This window comes from Leopardus geoffroyi, chromosome E2 (assembly GCF_018350155.1).
Source record: "Leopardus geoffroyi isolate Oge1 chromosome E2, O.geoffroyi_Oge1_pat1.0, whole genome shotgun sequence".
In the NCBI taxonomy this organism is placed as follows: Eukaryota; Metazoa; Chordata; class Mammalia; order Carnivora; family Felidae; genus Leopardus; species Leopardus geoffroyi.
The window spans coordinates 43,162,757-43,187,081 of record NC_059335.1 but is presented as its reverse complement, the minus strand read 5'-3'; the positions used below and the strand labels follow the sequence as shown (position 1 = coordinate 43,187,081).

General features: G+C 44.9%; 1 protein-coding gene across 4 annotated transcripts in view; it reads right to left on the bottom strand.

Moving 5' to 3' along the window:
- CTCF (CCCTC-binding factor) overlaps positions 1 to 12,433 on the bottom strand; it is a 49,300-nt gene extending 36,867 nt beyond the window's left edge. Inside the window, exons 1-3 of one of the 4 annotated variants that reach the window (XM_045443164.1) lie at positions 10,826 to 12,433; positions 6,389 to 6,505; positions 5,031 to 5,143 (exon numbers count right to left, since the gene is read on the bottom strand). The gene's annotated coding sequence lies outside the window, so the exon portion shown is untranslated. The remainder of the gene's footprint in view (positions 1 to 5,030; positions 5,144 to 6,388; positions 6,506 to 10,825) is intronic. The other 3 variants (XM_045443162.1, XM_045443163.1, XM_045443165.1) reach the window with 3 other exon arrangements.
- Between the last annotated feature and the right edge of the window lie 11,892 nt (positions 12,434 to 24,325).

Genomic DNA, 24,325 nt, shown 5'->3' with positions numbered 1-24,325 from the left:
CCGCACTGTCAGCACAGAGCCTGATGCAGGGCTCAAACTCACGAACCGTGAGATCATGACCCGAGATGAAGTCAGACACTTAACCGACTGAACCAACCAGGTGCCCCCCAACTTAGTTTAATAAAATGAAACAAAACTATACAAATAGCATTCCTGGTGAGATCCCCTACCTTAAGTCAGGTGGGTATTGTATCTCGCCTGTACTGATGCAATGGCCTCTGAACTAGTTTCCCTGTTTCCCTTCTTGCTCCCTTACCACCCATTTTTCACACATTGGCCAGATTTCTAAAATGGAAATTCATGGGATGCTTGGGTGGCTCAGTTGGTTAAGCATCTGACTTCATCTCAGGTCATGATCTCGCAGTCCGTGAGTTTGAGCCCCATGTCCGGCTCTGTGCTGATAGCTCAGAGCCTGCAGCCTGTTTCAGATTCTGTGTCTCCCTCTCTCTCTGCCCCTCCCCCATTCACATTCTGTCTGTCTCTCAAACATGAATAAACGTTAAAAAAAATTTTTTTAAATAAAATGGAAATTCATTATCAGCAAGGAGACTTCCCTTCTGAAACCTCCCATGGGAAAACTTGTAAGCTCAAATCTAAACTCTTTCACCTGGCCTACAGGGTCCTTTAGGGCCCTATCAGCAGATCTGCATGTAGCCTCATACACTCTGCTCTAATCACATTAAACTGCTTTTAGTAGCCAGAACATTTTAGGCTTCTCTCCTCCTGCCTCTGGACCTTTGTACATGCCATTCCCTCTTCTAGGAATATATAAACAATTAAACTCCTACAAAGTCATTGTATAAATACACTAGTACAAGTGCCCAAAGAGGTGTAGGCAAGAAAAATATTGTAACATCTTTATCTAACATCAAGATTAAAAAAACTCAAATATCCACACTATGTGTATAGTGTGCTGTCATCTGTTTTTTAGGAAGGATACACAAACACATATGTTAATACATGAATAGAATTTTATCTGGAAGGATGTATGAAAAACTGGTAATATTAACTGTGGAGAAGAAAACTGAGGGATCAGAAGCGGGAAGAAATTATTTTTCATTATTACCAGTTTGTATTGTTTGATATATCTCTCCCCACGTGTTTGTATTTAATGTGGTAGTTACAAAATACTTGTATAGCCACCGTTACATTTTGTCTTTAAAACTGTATTATTACCTGTACATGTCCATTTACAAAAGTGCAGGGAAAAAACCCAAAAGGAATATACCAAACTGTTAATAGTGTTTATCTCTGTGGAAAAAAAATAAAAGGGCTACTTCTTTAGAGTCTAGTATAGTTCTACAATTATTAGACTCTTCCAAAGAATGAAACTAAACGCTACTCTGATGATACAAAAACAGATTAAGGCCAAATGTGAGGAAAGTTCTAAGAATTGCCTCTGTAATGTCAATTCCTTCTACACTTGGGCAGATACATGGCTGCCAGTACCCTCCCCCTCCTGCCTTCTTTCCTTCATGCCTGCACTTCTCCGACAGTGTCCTAGCAAGGCTTTGAATCCACCCAAGAAGTCTAAAGTTTTGAGAGAGAGAGCGGGTGAGCATGTGCACACGGGAGGGCAGAGTGGGAAAGAGGATCCCAAGCAAGCCCTGCACCACTGGCGCAGAGCACGACGTGGGGCTCAAATCCATGAACCATGAGATCATGACCTGAGCCGAAATCAAGAGTTGGACGCTTAAATGACTGGTTACCCAAGACACCCCAAATCTACCCAAGAAGTCTACACTTTACTGCCAGAGTAAACTAGACAAAAACTACTTTTATTATCTCATTATATTTATCAGAAAGCTTCACTCCTATTTCCTACTATATTGTATTCCTTTCAAAATTATACAATACAGGGGCACCTGAGTGGCTCAGTTGGTTGAGAGTCTGACTTCGGTTCAGGTCATGATCTCACAGTTTGTGAGTTCGAGCCCTGTGTCAGGCTCTGTGCTGACAACTCGGAGCCTGGAGACTGCTTCAGACTCTGGGTCTCATTCTCTCTCTGCCCCTCCCCCACTTGTGCTTGGCCTCTCTCTGCCTCTCAAAAATAAATACATTAAAAAAAATTTTTTTTTTTTAATTTTTTTTTCAACGTTTATTTATTTTGGGGACAGAGAGAGACAGAGCATGAATGGGGGAGGGGCAGAGAGAGAGGGAGACACAGAATCGGAAACAGGCTCCAGGCTCTGAGCCATCAGCCCAGAGCCTGACGCGGGGCTCGAACTCACGGACCGCGAGATCGTGACCTGGCTGAAGTCGGATGCTTAACTGAATGCGCCACCCAGGCGCCCCAAAAAATTTTTTTTAATTATACAATACAAACAGAAGAAAACTCAGATAATCTAGAATATAAATCTATAGTTGTTTTTTTTTTTTTTTTTTTGGAGAGAGAAAGAAACGGAGCGGGGAAGAAGGGCAAAGGGGGGATGGGGGAGAGGGGAGAGAGAGTGAGAATCTTAAGCTGAGAATCCATGCTGATCCCACAATCCTGGGATCATCACCTGCGCCAAAATCAAGAGCCGGTCGGACACTCAACTGACTGAGCCACCGAGGTGCCCCTCTATTGGTTTTATATAAACATTCTGGTTTATATCTATAGTCTCCTCCCTATAGATACACACATACCTTTGGACATACATTTGATAATTTGCTTTATGTAATAGGTCTCAAATCTCTCCATTTCAATATATTACTATACATAATATAATGGTTTCATGACTTTCTATTATATAGACATTCACAATTTAATCAGTCCTGTATTGTTGAATATGGTTAGTCCCAAATTTTGGTAATTCTACTTTATTTAAAAAAAAAAAAAAAGGGAAAAATTTATTTGCGTTACAAAATCTTATACAAACTAGAAAAGCTAGAAAAAGTTACTCCAAACTTAACCACCCTTGCACTACTAGTTCTTTATTTTATTTTGACCAGTGTTTTCACGTCTGTTTTGTCTTTTTCCTGGGGTATTCATTCAATTACACACTAAGTTCTTGCTATGTGCCATGTTTTTGGTTTTCTTTACTTTTATTCCATAACAATTTCTTTTTTTGGAACTATATTAAAAAAAAATTCATAGACATTTTGCTGGCTAAGAGTCTTCCCAATTAGTTTCTTTTTGTGGTTGTCAAACTTCACTCCCACATGGGGTATGGCCCTGTTTACTCATCCATTTCTCTGCTGCTCAAGAGATTTTGATTAATGTCATTTTCTCATCCACAAAGTCCCAATTTACTTGATTCACTTAACTTCTGTACAGTCTGGTGGTCATCACTGTAGCTTAATGCAAAATATATACATTGACCCACTATTCTAATGTCTACAGATTATCACTTTACTTCTATATAGCACATTACCGTTACAAATACATGGGTTTCCCCCTAACAATACTTCATCTAACTGCCATAGCCTGTAACAAGGTAGATACATCATTTTACCAATGAGGAAAGGAACGCACAAGGAAGTCACCCTTGATGGACTTGCCCAAGGCTACATAGCTATTAAGCTGCAGTGACTAAACCTTGGTGCCCTAATGGGATTAAAATCGAATTTATACTGCTTCTGAATTTCTTGATATACCTAGATCAAGGTCTCTCCTCCAGAAAGCCTTTCTCAAAATCTTTCACCAACTCCTGTAATAGACTACCCTCTCTGCATCCTGAACACACTTTTATCAGAGCACAAACAACACTTAATCTCTTCCTTATACTCAAGACTCTCAGAAAAACAATCTTTTTCTTATTTAAGAAATCCCTGGGGATTCAAATCCCCAGTATGTAACACAGTGCCTGGCACAAAGTAGAAAGGCAAGTGTTCAAAGAATGGAATGAATACAAGTATTCAACAAATACTACAAATATTTAGAGTACATCCAAATATTCAGGTTGATCCAATTCAAATCACTTCAGAGAAATTCACACTCCCTGATATCTAGAACAAATTAGGTTCAAATATAAAACTTGTATTCAAACAGCAGAAATTGTCAGTATAGAAAATGTATTTCTTACGTGCCACTTACATTAATTAAGAGCAATACACTAGTAACAATAGGTAATAATAAAAAAAATAGACACTTCTAAATAACTGTCTTAGGAATCACAAGGTCTACAAGCTTAAGATTTAGACATATTATTAAGACTCTCAATACTTAACTTGAATGGGGAGGTAACAAATTAGTATAAATTGTTAATTACGCTGGAGTTAATATGACATTTGCTTTCAAAATCTTGTTTTGTAGAATTTATTTTACAGTTAAAAAAAATTTTTTTTGAGAGACAGCACATGTGTAAGTAGGGGAGAGGGGCAGAAGACAGAGGGAATCCCAAGCAAAATCCACACTCAGTGTGGAGCCTGACATGGGGCTTGATCCCATGACCCTGGGATGATGACCTGAACTGAAATCAAGAGTCAAAAACTCAACTGACTGAGCCACCCAGGCGCCCCAAATGATGTATGGCCTTTTACAAAGTAGGCTCCATGTCCAATGTGGGGCTTGAACTCATAAGAGTTCCTGCTGAGATCAAGAGTCTTGTGCTCTATGGATTGAACCAATCGAACACCCCATTTTACAATTTCAGACCTGAGTCTGTTTATTGTTTAAAGAAAATTTTTTTCTTTTTAAATTATAATTAGGTCATTGGAATGGTCTTAATGACAGTATTTCTGACTTGGTCCGCCATCTAGAACTGTCTACCAATCGGTGTAGAGCTCTTGCGCATGTTGGGCACCTGCAGAAACATGCATGCAAGCAAACAAGCACCGATTTAATACAATTTAATGTCTATATTCCACAATAGGATGCTACAGGGAACAAAGTAAAGAGCTGGATGACAGAGCTGTTCCATAGCTCAGATCTATTGCTTCTCAAATGTTTCCACTGTAGTACCTATACAAAGGACGATTCTTATTCCCTAGGGACTCATGACCCACTTTGCTGAAAACCTGGGTTCTCTTCAACAGTCTATACAGAGTTTCCATTCTGATCCTAAAATATGTATTTGCTTTAATGTAAAAATTTAAAAATTACTTACCAGTCAAATTACTTAACTCACCGCCCCCTCAATGAGCACAATTGAAGCTCCAAGAAGATGGGTCATGCTTATCTTGTGGCTTCAAGTACCCCGGAATCATACCACTTTGTACCCTAAGGGTATTCATATCCCAGTTTGAGAAACAGGGATCTAAACAATTAAATTGCCATAATACTTAAAAGTGACCAACACGTTCCTACAACCCCATTCCCCAAACTCTTAAGGCTAGTTTTCTCAACAGCTTTTTAAATCAATATTGTTTTTCTTTTCAGGAGCTCATTAATATGTACTCTGTGTCAACACTCCTTAAAAAAACCTGCAGGGCACAAATTATTTCTTGAGTGACAGAATCCTAGCACACAGACCTTGTCCTTCCCACCTATCAATGTACTAAGCTGCTCATGGAAAATAGATTTGAATAGTAGAGTTTTCATTCCTGTTCCCTTCCTCCTCTCTATTTGCTCCAACACAGCTTGTAAGAAAAATCTTAGTAGTCACTTAGATGATTCATTCACATAAGCTTATCTAATGTCAGCATTTATAACTCCCCACCTTTCCCTTTTGCTGTTACACAAGTACAATTAAATTATTTTCACATTTTCTAAGGGACAAGAAGGATGTGTATTCTAACAGCCTGAGAAGAGATAATTTTCCTTCCCAGAACCCTACTGTTGTTTATGAGATTCCAAAGCCTAGTAGATGTCAATATTTATGACGCCTGTTCCAAGTTCTCTATAATGTCCATTATATTTTATAGCAGAAATTGTAGGCTACAGTAAATTTTAAGTGACCCCTTAAAATGTTTCAAAACGTTATTGATAATGAATATAATACTGATACAAAAATGGGTCATCAACTAGGTTAATTCAAATTAATTAAGACAACTTTTATCTAGGATCCATTTCCAAAAAAATAGGATTCCATCTATTGCTCATCAAAATTTCAAATTGCCACAGGCCATGGACTCTTGACGTCATTTGTCAATAACCAAAATATACGTTCCAAGGGTTTCTGCAGAAAAACAACTATTTCCTGGGGTCTATGTACATGCTCAGAATGGTACTTAATGCTTTATACACATTCTCACCAACCTAGAGCCTAGCCTCTGTAATTGGTGTTGTTCTCTCACAAATGGGGACCATAGGAGTAGAGAAGTTAAGTAACGTGCTCAGTGTCACCCAGCTAGTATATGCCAGTGCAGAGTTTCAAACTGAGGACTCTGACTATAAAACATGTATGCCCTCAATTATTCACTGTCCTGCATCTTCTATACCCAAGAACAATATAGCAAATCCTCCAACCCCAGAAAGGATTTATTACTCCCATCTTCAAGACCAAGAAATGGAAAGAGCATTTACCTCTCCGTGGCTGCAAAGTCAGTTTCAGGAGAGAACACAGAACCCAGCTCTCAAGCCCCTGGTCAGCAACCTGTCCACTAGTGCATCTTGGTCTTTGGCTCCAGATCTGTGACCATTCTAAAACAGAAACATAAATCATTTTATGAACACCAAATACACACAACTGCACATATAATATGAAAAGCAAATTGAGGGGCGCCTGGGTGGCGCAGTCGGTTAAGCGTCCGACTTCAGCCGGGTCACGATCTTGTGGTCCGTGAGTTCGAGCCCCACGTCGGGCTCTGGGCTGATGGCTCAGAGCCTGGAGCCTGTTTCCGATTCTGTGTCTCCCTCTCTCTCTCTCTCTGCCCCTCCCCCGTTCATGCTCTGTCTCTCTCTGTCCCAAAAATAAATAAAATAAAACGTTGAAAAAAAAAATTAAAAAAAAAAAAAAAAAAGCAAATTGAGGGCAAGATAAAAGCTGACAAAATTGGTTAAAAAACAATATACTGGTTCTGATACATCACATTACTAAATGAGGCATTCCATAAATTCTACCAAACCAATAATAAAACACTTATTTCTTTATATATTTGCTAAATATATAAAGGACTAAAGATCTGTGATTATCAAAATAGCACCATTGGGGTGCTCAGCTGGCTCAGTTGGTGGAGCATGAGACTTGATCTTGGGGTTGTGGGTTTGAGCCCCATGTTGAGTCTACACCCAACAGACTACTGAAAAAATAGTAACTTCAGATTACTGAAAAAAATAATAAAATCTTAAAAAAAAGAATACCCCGTTATGACCTTGCACGGAAATAATGGCACACGTATATATATTTGAGCTGACAAAAAAATTAATTCTTATAGATGTAGTAATTAATAGTCCTTTAACAGTATTATTTCCTTATCTTCAGGAAGGAGGGGTTTCACTGTCTTGAAATTCCTAGAAGCACAGCAATGAAATACTTTTTTTGTTAGCTGATAATTTTATCCCCAAATTACAAATATATGAATTGTCAAGTTTTAAGCTTTAGGTAATAGAGTGGAACTTACTTCCAAAGGAAAAAAAGAAAAGAAACTTCCAAGTGAAATGGAAGTGCTAAATTTGAATTAAGAGTTTCCAAGGAATTTGGCATATAAGGTACAACTACAAAGGAATCTATCTCATAATTAACTAAAGCTCACAAAACTAAGCTAATATAATACTTTCTTAGAAGCTAAAGAAAAGTCTTCTCTGTTGAGAGGCAATTTACATCTTGAAAAGAGGATTAGCATATCTAGTCCAAGAAACACTTTTGTATTAGAGTCCATATAGTGTTACTAGCATGCCTCAAAGGGACGAGATTTTATATACCTGAACATTCTAGAGGTAACTAAAAATGAACACCAAGTATAGAAAAATCACTATTCTCAATGCATACATTAGCAGTCTATAAGCAATGTCCCATCTTTGCACTGAAATATTAATCACTAAGAAAATACAGACCTGCCAGTGAAGATCTGAAGATGGTGACTAGAGAAAGTTTAATGTTTAGAAAAACAAACATGGTACGCCAAATCCACACATCCAACTGCAAATCAGGGTCTTCAAGGTTATGCATTATTTGCCATTATTGTTCTTTCCAAACCTGTATGCTCTTTCTCAAAGTATTAAATTATGACAAATTTTAGTTGTTTGAAGAGGGACCTAATTTTTGGCCAAAGAGCCTGAAGTCATCCGGGACTGAGACAGGTCAGTAAGGTAAACAGATGATCAACTAAGTCTCTGGTTTAAAAAAATGAAATGGAAGCTATACATTATGGGGAGTGAATTTGATGCCAGTAGCAAAAAAACGGTTTCTAGAGGTGGACTTTTTGCCAGCAGACACCACTGTGAAAGGCTCTGCCACAGGACTCTCCCTTGGGGCCCTAGTCAGCCGCAGGTGGCCCCTGCACTCCCAAAGAACTCCCTAAGCCACCCAAAGAAGTTCCTCATTTTTGTGTGTTCTTTAAAGCTATATCTTAAACCTCTTAGAATTGGAATAGTCTTAAGAATGACTTTTACAACTTCTAAATTTTCTTATGTTGGTTAAATAGACCCCTAAGGATGACTTTCACAATTCCTCTTAAATATTTTCTTAAGTGGGCAAACATTCCTGTTGTAATCTTCATGTTATTGATTTAAGTTATAAGCTCCTTTGGGTAACCTTATATCCTCAATTCATTCTCTGTAGATTTCATTTTCCAATAAAAACAAAGTATGAATCCTGGCATACAGGAAATCTCAAAGGACAGCAACTCCGTGGAGTCTACACCACTAAAAGAGCATAAATAACATGGAAGACTAAGAGGCTGATGACTGCATATGGCAGAACTAAACGAAGAAACAAAATATGGTTTGTGGAGCATAACACTAACCAGGGAAAACAAATTTTATTCCTGGCCCCATACAGATCTTCTGGATTTTAATTTTCAACCTGTGTAGAGATTATTTTTATAATAAACAGACCACCTGCCATCCACAATGTGGAAAATCTCACAAATGCAAAAAAAAAAAACTACATAGACTAATTTATTAAACAATTAAGCATGGTTCTATTACCAAACCTGCACTTCATCAATACTACTGTATTTGTTAGTTCAATTTTACTTTTACTGTAGGAGGGGGGAGAAGGGACATTTTGTAGAATTTGAAAAAGGGATGTTGAAAGACTACTGTAGATGCAGATTGCTGCAAAATCCTACAGGTTGAGCAGACCCAACAACTTTGTTTAGTGCCAGCCTGTTTTAATTTCCTCATAAATTTAACATAGTCTTAAAAAAAAAGTTAATCAAGATTTCCCTCTCTCCAAAGCAACCCGAGTTAATGTATCAACTGCTGCTGCACGATACTATATTAAAGTACTAGAATACTTGAGGAAAAGGGAAAAAGAGATAACTCTGACAATTCAGCAGGAAGCTTTTTAGTGACTTAAGACAGCTGAGGGCAGTAAACTTAATATACATGTCCTGTTTAACTTCTTTTGCCACCTATAGGGAACTTAGATTTTTAACTTTCCTACTTGATTTAAACTCCAAGCTTGAAGACTACTTATGCGAATGTTTACTTAACGCTGAACTCTGGGCTACAGGAAGTCAGCTACTAAAGAGTAGTTACATTAGGCGTAGATATTTATAAACCAACTGCAGCTAGCGACCCAGGATTCAATTACAACATCAACCCTCATATTTCAGCGTATGGGCAAATTACCAGTGGAGTCAAGAATAAATTCATTCTGCCCTACTGGAGCTTTAGATCAGGTTGCACAATCCCGGGGCAGAAGTGCCTTCGCCTAGCCCTAAAGCATCAGGTACTAAATACTGTACTAACTCAGTGTCAGGACATTTTAAAGCGGGAGGGAAACTCAAGGGTCGCCTAAACCAATTCAACAAGCCCATAATCCCGAATTCTGGAATCTGTCACGTCACTTGAGATCAGAATGAAATTAAGTTTCGATCCCTTTGAGATCTCTTAGCGCACAAAGTCGGGCTATCATTACAAGAGGAGTCCGACCCTGGCTGTAGGAAAACGACTCGGTGCGGAACTCGAGTCTCTTCCGCCCACTGTGTGGGACCGCACCAGTCAGGTCCAGCGAGGAGCTGGGGCGCGAGTTTGGGGGCGCAGCCGGGCCCGGCGGGGGCGGCGAGCGCGCGTCCCCCCGCCCGCTCAGGCAGCGTCGAGGCGCGAGCAGCTCAGCCAGCCTTGCAGAGGGAGCTCTCGGCAGCTCTGGGGTCTCTCTGCTCGCAGCCGCAGCAGCGCCGCCTGCGCCACTCGGCGGAGACGGAGACCAGAGGCGGCGGCGCGCGGACTGGGAGCGACCGCAGAGCAGCCGAGCGGCAGGGGTACGCTCGCAGAGCGGCCGGGGTAGGTTCCGGGGACCGGGCAGGCTGGAGGAGGGGCAGGCAGAGAGGCGTCGGCCAGGGCCCGACACTCATACTACCCGGGCACCGGGCTGCGCGCGCGCGCGCGCGGCGACAGTGGGTCGGGACCCTCGAGCAAGGCGGGCGCGGGAGCCGGGATGCGGAGATCGCCTCTCGGCTGAGGCCACCCGCCGCGGGAGGGGCGGAGGGCAGAGGGCGGGCCGCGGCCGGGCAACCAGTCGGGCCAAGAGCCGGCCTCGAGGGCAGAGACAAAGGAAGGAAAATGGAGTCGCCGGCGCGCGGGCCTCTGTTGCTGCCGCCGCCGCCAGAGGCCTAGCGCGCCGCCAGGAGGGAGGCCTAGCGGGCGGGTGTGTGTGTGTGTGGGGGGGGGCCGGCCGGGCCGCGGCGGCGACGGGCAATGGCGGCGGCCGCGCCGCAGCAGGGACGGTAGAGGGAGACAAACACCCCCCGGCGGCGGCGCTGGCGCCGGGCTGCAGCCAGCGCCGACCGGAGCGGCCCCATCGTGACACCTAGAGGCGGCCCGCGAAACCTCCTCCACCCCGGGCCCCCTTACCTCCGCGCCACACCCCCTGCAGCGCCCGCTCCGCCGCCGCTCCACCGCTCCGGCCACCCGGCGTCCCCGGACAGCTCCGCGCACCCGCACCGGCTACCGCCGCCGCAGCTGCCGCCAAAGAAGCAGCTCCGCGCACGGTTTAATCGCTCCACAGGCTCGGACACAAAATGGCGGCGGCGCGGTGCAGTGCGCCTGCGTCGGCGCTGCCGGGGCCGCGGGTGCTGATAAGGGAAGGGACGGGTGGGGGGGCCGACCAGGCGACGAGTGGAGGGCGGGGGAGGAAAGGTGAGGGGAGGGGTTGGCGCAGGGCAGCATGGGAGGCGGCCCCGGGCGCCAACTTTCAAAAGCGGGCGCGATGGCGTCACGGGACGCGCCGCGAGTCGCGTCATGCCGCAGGCGCCCTCCCGCGCCCTCGCCCGGTCGCGCGTGGACTCTGCGGGCGCCGCTACGTCCGGGCTCCTGCTGGGTGGGGCTTCCTGGGCGGAGGCCGCCGCCGCCTCTGGGCGGTACAGGATCCCGGGCTCTCTTGACCTGGTTCCCCAGCCGCAGTCTCCCTTCCTGAATACGTAAAGGGGGTGGGGGGGGGGGTGGGGGGTGCGAGAGAGGGTGTTTGGAGGAAGCGCGCGCGGGGCTAGGCGGTGGGGCTGAGGCGGTTCTTGGGCCGGGCCCCGCCCCAATCTCCGCCCTAGCCGGGCCGGCCCCTCTCTCCCAGCGCCCCGCCGCCGCCAGCCACCGAGTGAGGCCGGACTGGCCCCCATGCACTCCCAGCTCATCAGAACAGTACAGTGTCCACGAATGAGGGCGGGAAGGGGTATCCTTGCCCAGCGGCTTTTAAGGGATCTCTCCGCCCTTAGGAGAGGGCCTCCTAAAACCGGGTGCAAGAGGACAAGGGCTTCTTGGTGTCACCAGGCCCCTTAAGCCGGAAAGGCCAGCAGAAGACCAAATTTGATGCTTTTTACACGACCATAGCAGTCTTTGGCCAAAAGGGTTTTCTTACTCGGCGCTATATAATGCTGTATTTTTAAAACGTGCACTTGTTGCCTTTGCTTGAGAGTGAAATTCTGTGTGGGTGGCGCCCTTAAGCCCCTCACAGTGCGGTCGCCCCTCCCCCTCCCTAGGATGCACCTGCGGACTTTACCCTACTTGCAGTGATGAAGTTCACCTACTACAGACTGGAGGATGTTCTGGTGGCTCAGGGAGGAGAGCCTTTGGTACTGATGGGAACTGACTGAGGGCTGTATTCTGAACTCCCTTACTTTCGATATCACAGATAACAAGCAGACCCAGCATCAAGGAGAGAGCTTCTGCGCTATTCAGCAGATTGTTTCATTATGAGGATGCCAGTCCAATATTGACAGATTTTTCTGGGTGTTTCTGAAAAAGGAAATCAGATGGGCGCCTGTGTGGTGCAGTCGAATAAGCGTCTGACTTTGGCTCAAGTCATGATCTTGGCGGTTCGTGAGTTTAGCCTCGCATTGGGCTTTTGCGCTGGCAGCTCTGAGCCTGGAGCTTGTTTTGGATTCTGTGTCTCCTACTCTCTCTGCCCCTTACCTGCTCAAGCTCGGTCTCTCAAAACTAAACATTAAAAAAAAAGGGGGAGAGGGGATCAGAAATCTAGATTTTTGTAATGTAAATCTTCAGATATTTAGATGTTAGCAACTAAATCAGATGTTTTTAAAATGCATAAGCTTGATTAAACCATTCGTGTGGGCTGTCAGTGTATGGCCTCTGACTTGGAGAGGAGAATGAAGAGAAATTCCAAGGCCAGATCCTAGACACTCCAGCATTTAGAAATAGGTAGGGTAATGAAGGAGAATGAGAGGGAGCAGCCAGGAAGGCAAGAAAGAAATCCACAAGACTGTTGAGTTTGGAACCCAAGGGAAGAGAAGGTTTAGGGTAGGGAGGAGTGGTCAGCTGTGCCTAGTGTTGCTGAGAGGTCAGCTTGGGCCAGAGACATGGCTGTTGGACTGGTCACCTTGGAAGTCACTGGAGAATATCAATGGTGACTGGCTTGATTCATGTTGGTAAATCAACAGATGCAGATCTCACTAGAATGAGTTTGAAGAGTGAATGGAAAAGTAAGGGAATAGAGATAGCACACATAAGCAAGATGAGAAGTTTTGTTGTGAAGGGAGCAAAGAAATTTAGGGATAAATGGAAGGTGATGGGTCAAGGGAGGAGATGTTTTAAAACATGATAGAGTTCTTGATTGTGTTTATGTGCCATTGGGAGTGATACAGGAGAGAGAAGGCTTGCTTGACTTACATAGGAATGAAACCCATGAGAGGATATAAGGGAACAGAGAACTGACCTCAGGAACAGGATGCTTCTGCTGTGAAGTAACGAAGGTGAAGATGGATGCAAATGCTGGGGAGAGGAAAAGCAAGCTTACAGCTTTCTTTAGTAGGACTGCCTTGTCAGCATTGGGTACCCATTTGAAGTTTGTGATCATGACTTTAAAGTTAAACCAGTTGGCCCAGTATGTGGTTTTTGCAGCAACATTCAGCTGCTTGGGTGCATGCAGAAAAGGGATAATTTGGTTTCTCAACACCAGGTCCTAAGTGTTTTGGTTCCTAATCTCAGGTACTTGATTTATGTGACTAGCTAATATTCTAGAAATATGTGAATATTTGGAAAATTTACATGTGACCCCTTTTACTAGAAACCAAATGATCCCATTTGTCTTTTATGTACACCTGAGGACTCAAAAATAAAACCCTCAAACTTAGAGGGAAATTACCATATACCTCCAGCATATTTGTATCTTGCAGTTTCTTCAGCTCTCAACCCCAAATACCTCCTGGTATATCTAGGAACTATGTACCAGAAACAACAAGACTGACTTGCACTTAAGTTCTTAGCTTCTTTTTCTTTCTGGTACCTTTAATAATCTGGTTAATAAACTTTCTGTACAACTTTACCTGAAACCATAAAAGTAAGCTATGAGAATGTCTTCAAGGGGCACCTGGGTGCCTCATTCAGTTGAGCGGCCCACTTTGGCTCAGGTCATGATCTCATGGTTTATGAGTTTGGGCCTGGCATTGGGCTCTGTGCTGACAGCTCAGAGCCTAGAGCCTGCTTCTGATTCTGTGCCTCCCTCTCTCTCTGCCCCTCTCCTGCTCTGTCTCTCAAAATAAACACATATTTTTGAAAAAAAGAAAAAAAAGTCTTCTGAGGCTTTAATATGGGCAAATATAAGTCAATGTATTTAGATGGAAAAAAACTCAACTATATTTACAGTTATATTAACAGCTGCTATGGTGTGAATATTTGTGTCCCTCTCAAAATCCATATGTTGAAATCCTAATGCTGGAATGCCCGAGTGGCTCCATTGATTAAGCATCTGACTCTTGATTTCAGCTCAGGTCATGATCTCACAGTTCGTGAGTTTGAGCCTGGATTTGGGCTCTATGCTGACAGTGTGGAGCCTGCTTGGGATCCTCTGTCTCCCTACCTCTCTGCCCCTCCCTGCTTGTGCTCGCTCTCTCTCAAAATGAATAAATAAACTTAAAAAAAAAAAATCCTAATACTTGATGGGATGGTATTAGTAGGTGGGGCCTTTAGGAGGTACTTAAGTCATGAGAGTAGAACCTTTATAAATAGGTTAAATGTCTTGTAAAAGAGCTTCACAGAGATCCCTAGTCCCTTCTACCATGTTAAGGACACAGCCAGAAAGCAATGGCTATGAGCCAAGAAGAGGGCCTTAATCAGAAAGCAACCATGTTGGTACCTTGATCTTGGACTACTGAGTCTCTAGAACTGTGAGCAATAAATTTCTGTTGTCTATAAGTCACCCACCCAGTCAATGGTATTTTGTTATAGCAGCCTGAACCGACCAAGACAACTATGTTTATGCCAACTATATCAAGGGTGCCTGGCTGTCTCAGTTAGTGGAGACTTTTTGATCTTGGGGTTGTAAATTCAAGTCCCACATTGGGTTTAGAGATTATTTAAGAATAAAATCTTAAAAAAAACCAAAAAACAACAAAAACCCTCCATCTGGGGTGCCTGGGTGGCTCAGTCAGTTAAGCATCCAACTCTTGGTTTCTGTTCAGGTCATGATCTCATGGTTCATGAGTTCGAGCCCCTGTCAGGGTCTGTGCTGGTAGCATGGAGCCTATTTGGGATTCTCTGTCTCTCTCTGCCCACTCCCCCATCCCTCCTCCACTCATGCTGTCTCTGTCTGTCTCAAAATAAATACACGAACTTAAAAAAACACCTTGGGGCACTTGGGTGTCTCAGTGGGTTAACCGTCCGACTTTGGTTCAGGTCATAATCTCAGTTCATCAGTTCAAGCCCCACGTTGGGCTCTGTGCTGACAGCTCAAAGCAGGCTTCAGGCTCTGTCTCCTACTCTCTCTGCCCCTCCCCTGCTTGCATTCTGTCTCTTTCTCTCTCTCTCAAAAAATAATAAAAAAATATAAATAACAAAATATTTATCAACTGTATGACCTCTGAGGCATCAGAAGCCAAGAATGGGGTCCAAGTGGCCTTGGAGCATGCTTTCTGAAGACAAAGATCCTAGAGGCTATTCACTAGGAAGGAGCAAATAGAAATGTTTTCTTCTCCTTGTGGAAAACTGTGAGATGTCCTACTTTACGGAATTGACTCCAAAAACCAAGAAATGGAGAGCCAAACCAAAAGGATAGGATGTTTCAGGCTGGACAGAAATAAGCTGAGAGGGAAAAGCAATATGATGAGAGTCTGCGAAACAGTTGGCATAATAAAAATGACAGATTTGTTCCCTGCAGTACTACTCCAGACTACCTCACCAGTGAGAACTATGGTGGTTTAAAACCACTCAGTAATTTAAGGAAGAGTTCTTCCCATGAACTCTGCCTTAGGTTTGTAGTCCACAGGAGTTTAGGGCATTATCAGCTGAAGCTGTTGGCTTACCACATGGCATTAGTGAAGTCACCACGTTCCAGGATCTGGTCCTCAGCCTCACAGGCAGGACCAGAAATATAGTCTGTATCCTGAGAGTGTATTCCTTCCTTAGGGACTTATCTGGTTCACAGGAGCTTGATGGATAAGCAGAGTGCTGCTGTACTAACTGGCAAGTGGACCAATGTCCTTGTGTTGGCAAAAGGCACATTCTTTCCTTGCAGGAGAGCCTCCTGAAAATCCATATTACTAGAAAGCTTGGTGTGCAGTTAATTAGATTAAGAGATGTAAATTATATAACTTAAACATTTAATATCACCCTTTCTGGATGCTAGAGTGAAATTGTCCAGCATTTGAGTCTTATCCTGTCTCTTTATTGGTTTTATGATCTTGGGTGAATTATAACAACTGTAGATTTCTTCGCTATAATATAGGGTGGTAATTGTACTTCACACAGTGGTAAGAATTCAACAAGAAAATTCAAGTAAAGCTCTTGGATAATTCTAGACACCAGTAACCATACAAAAAATGTAAACTATTGTTACTATTTTATTTTTATGCTTCTTGTTACCTACCTTCACTCCTAAATCTACCTTCTGATGGACATGGTCTTTCTAGATTCATTAACAGAATCCATTACTGACTAGGCTTTCCATTCTTTCTGTGAAGGGCGTACTTTGCTCTATAATTCTTAGAGAACAATTCCATTTCCAAGATCTTCCTTGATTCCCACTGTTGCTCCATATAAAGTCTGCAATTATTACAAGATTTATGTGGTTTTTAAAAACTCTTTCAGCAAGAGAATTGCTGATAGAGGAGAAGTGTTGATTTTCTAAGTAATGATGGTAATTCTAAGTAATGATTTCTTGCCTGCTTTAAGGGTAAGATCTAAAGTTACATCTGAATACTCCTGTCTGTATCTGTTATGTGACATATAATCCAGTTTAGCAAACGTTTATTGAGTACTTGCTGTTCTATTCATTGGGGATATAAAAAATGACCCAAGATGTGTTTCCTGTCCTTGAACTCAAAGTTTAACTGGTGAGACTAGTTAAAAAACAGAACAAAACAAAATAAAACAAAAAAAACAGGGGCGCCTGGGTGGCTCAGTCGGTTGGGCGTCTGACTTCGGCTCAGGCCATGATCTCACGGTCCGTGAATTCGAGCCCCACGTCGGGCTCTGTGCTGACAGCTCAGAGCCTGGAGCCTGTTTCAGATTCTGTGTCTCCCTCTCTCTCTGACCCTCCCCCGTTCATGCTCTGTCTCTCTGTGTCTCAAAAATAAATAAACATTAAAAAAAAATAAAAAAAACACAAAAAAAACAATTATTGCAATAATGGCTATAATGGGGAGAAATGGATAGATAAAGGAGTAAATCATTCTCTAGGAGTATCTCATTTCAGCTGGGTGTTAAAGGATCAGAAAGCATAAACAAGCAAGGCAAAGGCATGTAAGGTGAAAAGAGCCATAATCAAGAGCATAAAAGGGCACAAGAATGTTGGGAGACAGCAAGTCATTCCACGTCATTGGACTAGGGTGTAGAGTAGTGACACTAAACCTTGTAAGACATTTGGAAAGCTCCCAGTGTCAACTGCCAAGGGCAACCACTTTCTTGTAACATATTAAAGACTTGCCCTTTCATATCTCCTACCCAGACCACAAATTTTTTTCTTTACTGATGTCTTTAGACCCCTGTAAAAAGCCACGTTTATTTTCTACCTCACAGCTCAAATTACTGCTTTCTAAAGTCTAACAGACTTTACCTAGACCTACATCCCACATTTGTTTTTTGTGCTCTTACTTGCATTTTTTAGGCATGATCACCCTTGTAACAATCTCATCTGTACATTTTTCATTTTGCAAAACTTCTTCATGTGTGTTCTTTGAATTGATGTTCACAGCTGTATTTGAAGAGCCAGACATAGGTTTGTCCTAAGCTCAAGACATAATGTGACTTGCTCAGAGTCATCCGGTAACTTGTTGGAAAAATCAGAATGAGTGCTCAGATCTTCCAGCCCCATCTCCTCTCTTCCAGTTCTTTCACTGGCTGCTCAGAGGTCTTCACTGCCAGATAACATTTCCATTTTTTTATGTGTATTTATTTATATATTTTTAATGGTTTGAGAGACAGACAGACAGAGCATGAGTCGAGGAGCAGCCGAGAGAGAGGGAGACACAGAATCTGAAGCAGGCCCTGGGCTCTGAGCTGTCAGCACAGAGCCCAACGCGGGGCTTGAACTCACAGACCATGAGATCATGACCTGAGCCGAATTCGGATGCTTAACCAACTGAGCCACCCAGGTGCCCCTGTTTATTTTTGAGAGAGACAAAGACAGAGCGTGAATGGGGGAGGGGCAGAGAGAGATGGAGACACAGAGAATCTGAAGCAGGCTCCAGGTTCTGAGCTGTCAACATAGAGCCCGACATGGAGCTCGAACCCACAGACTGTGAGATCGTGACCTGAACCGAAGTCGGACGCTTAACTGAGTCACCCAGGCGCACCTGGAGTGATGAATTTTTAATCTAGAAGTATGTTCTGAGTAACTGCTTGAGATCCAGATCAATGAATCAATGCCCACACTGGGTAATACTGGACATAGATTATCTCCCTAGCTCTTAAGTGCCTTATATTTTTGTCTTATGTTAGTCTATAGAAGCTAGACTAAACTTCATGAGCATTAGTAGCTAAAAGTCAAGGATGAAGAGACAAGTATAAAGTATGGACTGCAGGTATGGGAAGAATAGATGGATCACTGGACATCACAGTAGTTCTATAAGACTTCATAGTAAAGCACGGATGACCCTTAAGCTGCTTTTGGTCCACACCCATCTCTTTTTGCCCTGGATCTGCATTTCCAGATTTTTTCTGGATACTTCTTCCTGGAAAGCTCCCAGATCACCTCTCCAGCTTGTTTACTCTCCTCCCAACCTGTTAAAAGGGCTCTCCCTTTTCAGTGAAAGATACCACCCTCCATCCAGACACTTGGGCTTCGTCCTCTCACCTCCCACATCCTATCAGCACCAAACTTTGTTTTTCCCTTCTGTCTTTGGAACATCTCTTCACTATCCTATCCATCCCACTGCCTCCATCCCAGCCCAGGCCAGTATCGTTTCTCCTAACTACGGCTTCAGACTCCTCACTGTTTCCTGCCTCCTCTCTCCACACAACTGCTAGAGGACCTTTCCAAAGACCAGCTGTGATCACACAATTCCCCTGCTTCAAGCCCACATGTGGCTCCTCAGTTACCTGGGAGTAAATTCCAAACTCCACAGCCATTCCACCAGGCCTTATGACCAAGCCCCTGCTTACCTCTTCAGCTTCGTTGTTTTTTTTTTTTTTTTTCCTTCATTTTTTTATTTTTAAGGGGCTCCCAGGTAGCTCAGTCAGTTAGTTAAGCATCCCATTTCATCTCAGGTCATGATCTTGCAGTTCCTGAGTTCGAGTCCTGTATCGGGCTCTCTGCTGTCAGCACGGAGCCCACTTCAGATCCTCTGACCCATTCCCCTCTGTCCCTCCCCTGCTCACGTTTTCTCTCTCTCTCTCTCAAAAAATAAACATTTAAAATAAACAAATAAACATTTTTAAAAAAGATTTTATTTTTAAGTAATCTCTGTACACAACATAGGGCTCAAACTCACAACCCTGAGATCAAGAGTTGCATGCGCCATCCACTGAGCCAGCCAGGCGCCCCTCTTCAGCCTCATTTCTAACGCCCCCCTCAGGCCCCTGTGGATTTAGGTTGCCTGCCTCCTCTACCAGTCCAACCTCAGCTCTCCCTCCCTATATTGTTCCATGCTCTGGCTTCCATTTTATTCCTTAATTGGGATCCCAGTGTAAAAGTGCATTCTAAAACACTGTGTTCTGTAGGGCACATGAAGAGTGTTTTGAGTGTCTAAGCTTTGTCTGCATTAAACATGGTACTTTCATACTTGAAATGTTTTGGATGGTGCCTATTACCTAGTAGAATAGTCAGCAAATGCTTATGGTAACATGTATACATACTGGAGGATACAAAGTAAATGAGGATACAAAGTAAATAAGCAATTGCAATGGGATGTGATTACTACTGGACCAGGGTAAGTGCAGGTTCCTATGACAGGACCATAGTGGAGGGACCCACTTCTGAAGAAATCTGTGATGTCTAGGTTGAAGCCTATCAAATGAGCAAGCATTAGCAAGGCAAGATGAGGCCAGAAGAATGTACCACAAGGGGCAAGCAAGCTCTGTAAGTGCATTAGTGCAGAGCAAGAAGTTAGGTGGCAGATGGGGCACCTGGGTGGCTCAGTCAGTTAAGTGTCCGACTTCGGCTCAGGTCATGATCTCATGGTCCATGGGTTTGAGCCCCACGTCGGGTTCTGTGCTGACAGCTCAGAGCCTGGAGCCTGCTTCGGATTCTTTGTCTCCCTCTCTCTCTGACCCTCCCCCATTCATGCTCTGTCTCTCTCTGTCTCAAAAATAAATAAACATTAAAAAAAAAAAAAAAAAGAAGAAGAAGAAGAAGTTAGGAGGCAGAAGTGAAGCTGGCTTTGTGCCCAGGTTGAGGGGGCTGTACTTTTCCCTAGGAGAAAGGAGAGCCTCTGTGGTGGGTTTGTTTTAGAAACCATTCTGAAAGGTGTGCCTGGGTGGCTCAGTCAGTTAAGCGTCTGACTTCAGCTCGGGCTATGATCTCGCAATTTGTGAGTTTCGAGCCCCACATCAGACTCTGCACTGACAGTGTGGAGTCTGCTTCGGATTTTCTCTCTCTCTCTCTCTCTTTCTCTCTCTCTCTCTCTCTGCCCTTCCACTTCTCTCTCTCTCAAAATAAATGAAATAAAACTTAAAAAAAAAAAGAAAGAAATCATTCTGATGAACCATGGAAAATGGATGGAAGAAGGGTAAGACCTGAGGCAGGAAGCCTGTGAGGGAGTTTCAGTGTCTTAGTGAGAGGTCAACATGTCCTGAATCTGAGTGGTGCCGACGGGGATAAAGAGGAGTGGACAGAATTTAGAAATATTTAGGGCATTTAATTGAGAGGATTCTGGTGGCTGGGATGAGGGGACAAAGGAAAGAGTCAAGGTTGAGGTCATTGTGTGGCTTGGGTCCCTGGTAGTTTGGTAACCTCAAGAGACCCGGAGAAGAAACAAGCTTTGAGATACTCAGTTTGATTTTGGGCATGCTGAGTTGGAAACACCTTGGCTATTCAAAAGGAGGTATCCAGCCAGCAGTTGGATATGGGGTGAGGAGAGAGCCATGTGAATCATTGGATTCAGCCTCAGCATATAAATGGGAGTCAGAGGAATAGATGTGGTAGTTCAGGGAGTGTTTCAAGAGAGAACAGGAAAGGGCCTAGAATAGAATCTTAGGGAGTGATGTTTGTAAGAGGATGCTTGAGGAGGAGGTGAGAGAGGATTGTAAGGAGATTCAGAGGAAATAGCTAGAGATGTAGGTTTTAGCCATGGCAATTCAATTACTTATTCAGTGGCTCTAAAGCAGCATTTATTGAGAGTCCATATGCCCTGGGTATGTTTAGAGACAAATGAGACTTGACCATTGACATCAAACTCAAACTCAAATGTGGTCACCACCATATTGTAACCTTTTGAAAAAAGAGGCTCCTCTCTTGCAGGCTATTGATGGTCTCATTTTCTAAATGATAGACTGCTTGTCCATAGCTGTTCATCTAGGCCCTGGAGTCCTTACCAAGCTTACCCTTCCAATATTACCCAGGCACAGAAGATCTGGGTCCGACAGCCAAGCCATGGCAGGTAGATGGCCTGAATAGGACACTCCAGGGCTGTCTGGTGGCTGGAAAGGAGGGCGAAGGAGCATGTCATATGCCTAGGGTTCAGCAAATTGTACCCACACATCGTGAACAGAAACACACAAAGAAGGCACCCCCACTTTGTGGGTGAGACAAAGAAGCAAGCAGTCCTCTTCCCACGTGCCAACCCATCTGCTTCTTTGCCTTCACAAACATGCCTTTCTTTCTTCTTTTTGTTTTTTGGTTCTCTACAGCTTTGAATACACGGAGAAGAAGAGTGGGAGACAGGAAAAAAGGTAAGATTAGAAGACGAAAGCGGGGAGAAAGGGGAAGCACCGATGACCACCAACACAATAAACTATCCTGGACTACCTCAGTCTGGTCCCTCTTTTGTATCCTGCACTTATATTTTGTCCTGGGAGAGCTCCAACTATGATGGCAAAGGCATAGCTGTGGCCTTGATGAACTTGATTGATGGGGCACTCCTCAGTATGTAACACTTCTGCTGTCCTCTCACAGAGGCTGGCACAGGCTCCACAGGACAGCTACGCATAGGCTTTCCCTGCCCTGGTGCCTTTGAATCCTGATGGTGTCATCAGGCCCCCTCCCCCCCCATCACTTTGGGCAGCAGGAATGAGTGCCTCCCTGAACCTGTGTGACAGCAGGTAGGAGGTGGAGGGAGTGCCGGGTGGTGGGGGAGCACCTGTGAGGCTGTGTGTGTGATGGGGGAGGGGAGGGTACGAGAGCCTCTCCCTGTCCTCAATTACATCACATACATGGGCCTGGGCCTAGGTGTAGGAGGCCATTCGGCCTGACATCAGGGCGTTAATGGAGAGGGGTCGAGTGGCTGTTCTGGAATTGATCCACACTGCTCTAAGCTAGGTAGGCTTGATGGGACAAAGGCCTGAGACTTTTTTTGCTTTGGTCTTGATAGTCCTTCACCTGTACCTGGCTGTGCTCACAGTGCCCTAATTCTGGCTCCTGCTCATCCTGACCCTCACACTCACCCTCAGCTAGAGCTGAATACTAGGCTCTGGCCTTGGGACTCTCCTTGTAAAGGACAGAGTTAGGGGCCCTATCCCTTCTCAGCATTGGAAAGCAGGCTGCTCAGATTTTTGGTGACTGCTTCATTTAACCCTTGGTTGGGATGATATTTTTCCATCCTCTACTTCTTGCCCAGGCCCTGTGCTCTCCTGTGGATTGAGCTGTGAGCTCATCCTGGCCCAGTCACCCCTGTCTGCACTTTCCCAGGACCTGGCCAGTGAATGTTCACTTCCTCTTTCCTGACCACACAGGCTACAATTTGGATCCAAGTGGATAGTCCTGCCCCACTAGTGGGCCTCTTGTGGGGCCTCAGGCCTGATAGGCTCCTTGGGGTGGTTCTGGGACTGTACTCTTCCTATAGGGGCTCTTGGGGAAGGCCCAAACTGTGGCCAACTTTGGGTGCTGGCTTGGTCTCTATCACTTGTTTGCTTTCTCCACCCCCTGCCACCCTAGCCAACCATCCAAAAAGCTGAGCTGCACAACATCCACCATCCCTCCATGCCACCCTTCATAGTTATAGAGGGAGCATAGAGCTGTGTCATGTGCTGAGGGCTGTCTGCCTGCCACCACCCCCACTCCAGCCCCGACGCTTCTGGAATGAGCCACCTGTATCCACACACAGGTGTTTCCTGTGCTCCTTCCTGTTGGCCGTTTTTTCTGCTCAGCTTGGCTTCCCCAGCAGGTGGTTAAGGGCCCAGCCTAACCTCCTCATACACAGCTCTAAAACACTGGGGAGCAGGGCTCCCTTGGGGATCTGGGTCACCCCTCCCCCACCTCCCTCGGGGGACTATTGGCACCTCAATGGCTCCTCTTGAGTGCAGGCACACACACTTTCCCCAGTGTCACACTGCTGTGCTACCACCACAGGCACCGCAACAGAGTGGGTTCAGGGAGTAGGGAAGTCCTTGTTTCCCTTGCCCCTGTATGATGAAAGCTCTGGAGGGACAGAGGAAGGGTAGAGAGCCTGTTTGTCCAGCCTTGGGTGTGGGCTTCCCTCGGGCCCTCTTTGAAACAGGCCCGCCATTCTGAAATTCCACCCCCCACCCCCCACACACACAGAATTCTTAACCTTCTGGGGTTAACACACTCACGTGCCAGGTAGCTCTGGGAAGATGTGAGTCCTTTCCCTGGAGCCCTGCCTCCCGAAGCAGCAGTCTGCCTGTTGGGGGGCCTGGGGGCAGCGCACAGGGTTCAGTCAGATTTGTTATTACAGAGAGGAGAGGCAGCTTGGGGAGGGAAAGGACTTGCTGTTTAGTATTACAGGGCAGCTGCCTGAGTTTCCTGCCTCCTAGGCCCCAGCTCTTCCCCTCTGCAAGAATCTCCTCTCTCTTACTACCCAGCCCCCAAGGAGCTCCTTGGGTTCAGCTCAGCCACCTCCGTAGGAAGCTGCCTAAGCCCAGAGAAGGCCCAGAAGCCTGGTGTTCCTTGATGGGATTCTGCTGCCCCCTTTTGGCCAAAAGCTCACGCTCTTACCGTGCCTTATCCTGCCAGCTTCCTCTGTCTGCAGGCCACCTCATGCTAGCTGCTAGGGAGACACTCTCAGGACTGGGACCTTTGGGCTTTCTCTAGGCCAACTCCACAGTTCAGCTCCAGCCTGGACCCATAGCTTCCAGGCCCAGGGCACCCCCAAGCATCCAGACTGGACCTCCTCAACAATACCCACTACCCTCTTCCTCTGCTGTTTTGCAACCCCAGTTTCAGTCTCTGGGCTCTCTTCCACCTGAATTTCCAGGGCCAAAGCACAGTTGGAATGCAGATAGACCAGGGTCAGGAAGGGCCATAGCCAGAGAGTGCTGGAGCAGAGGGTTAGGAATGGACCAGGCCAGGCCATG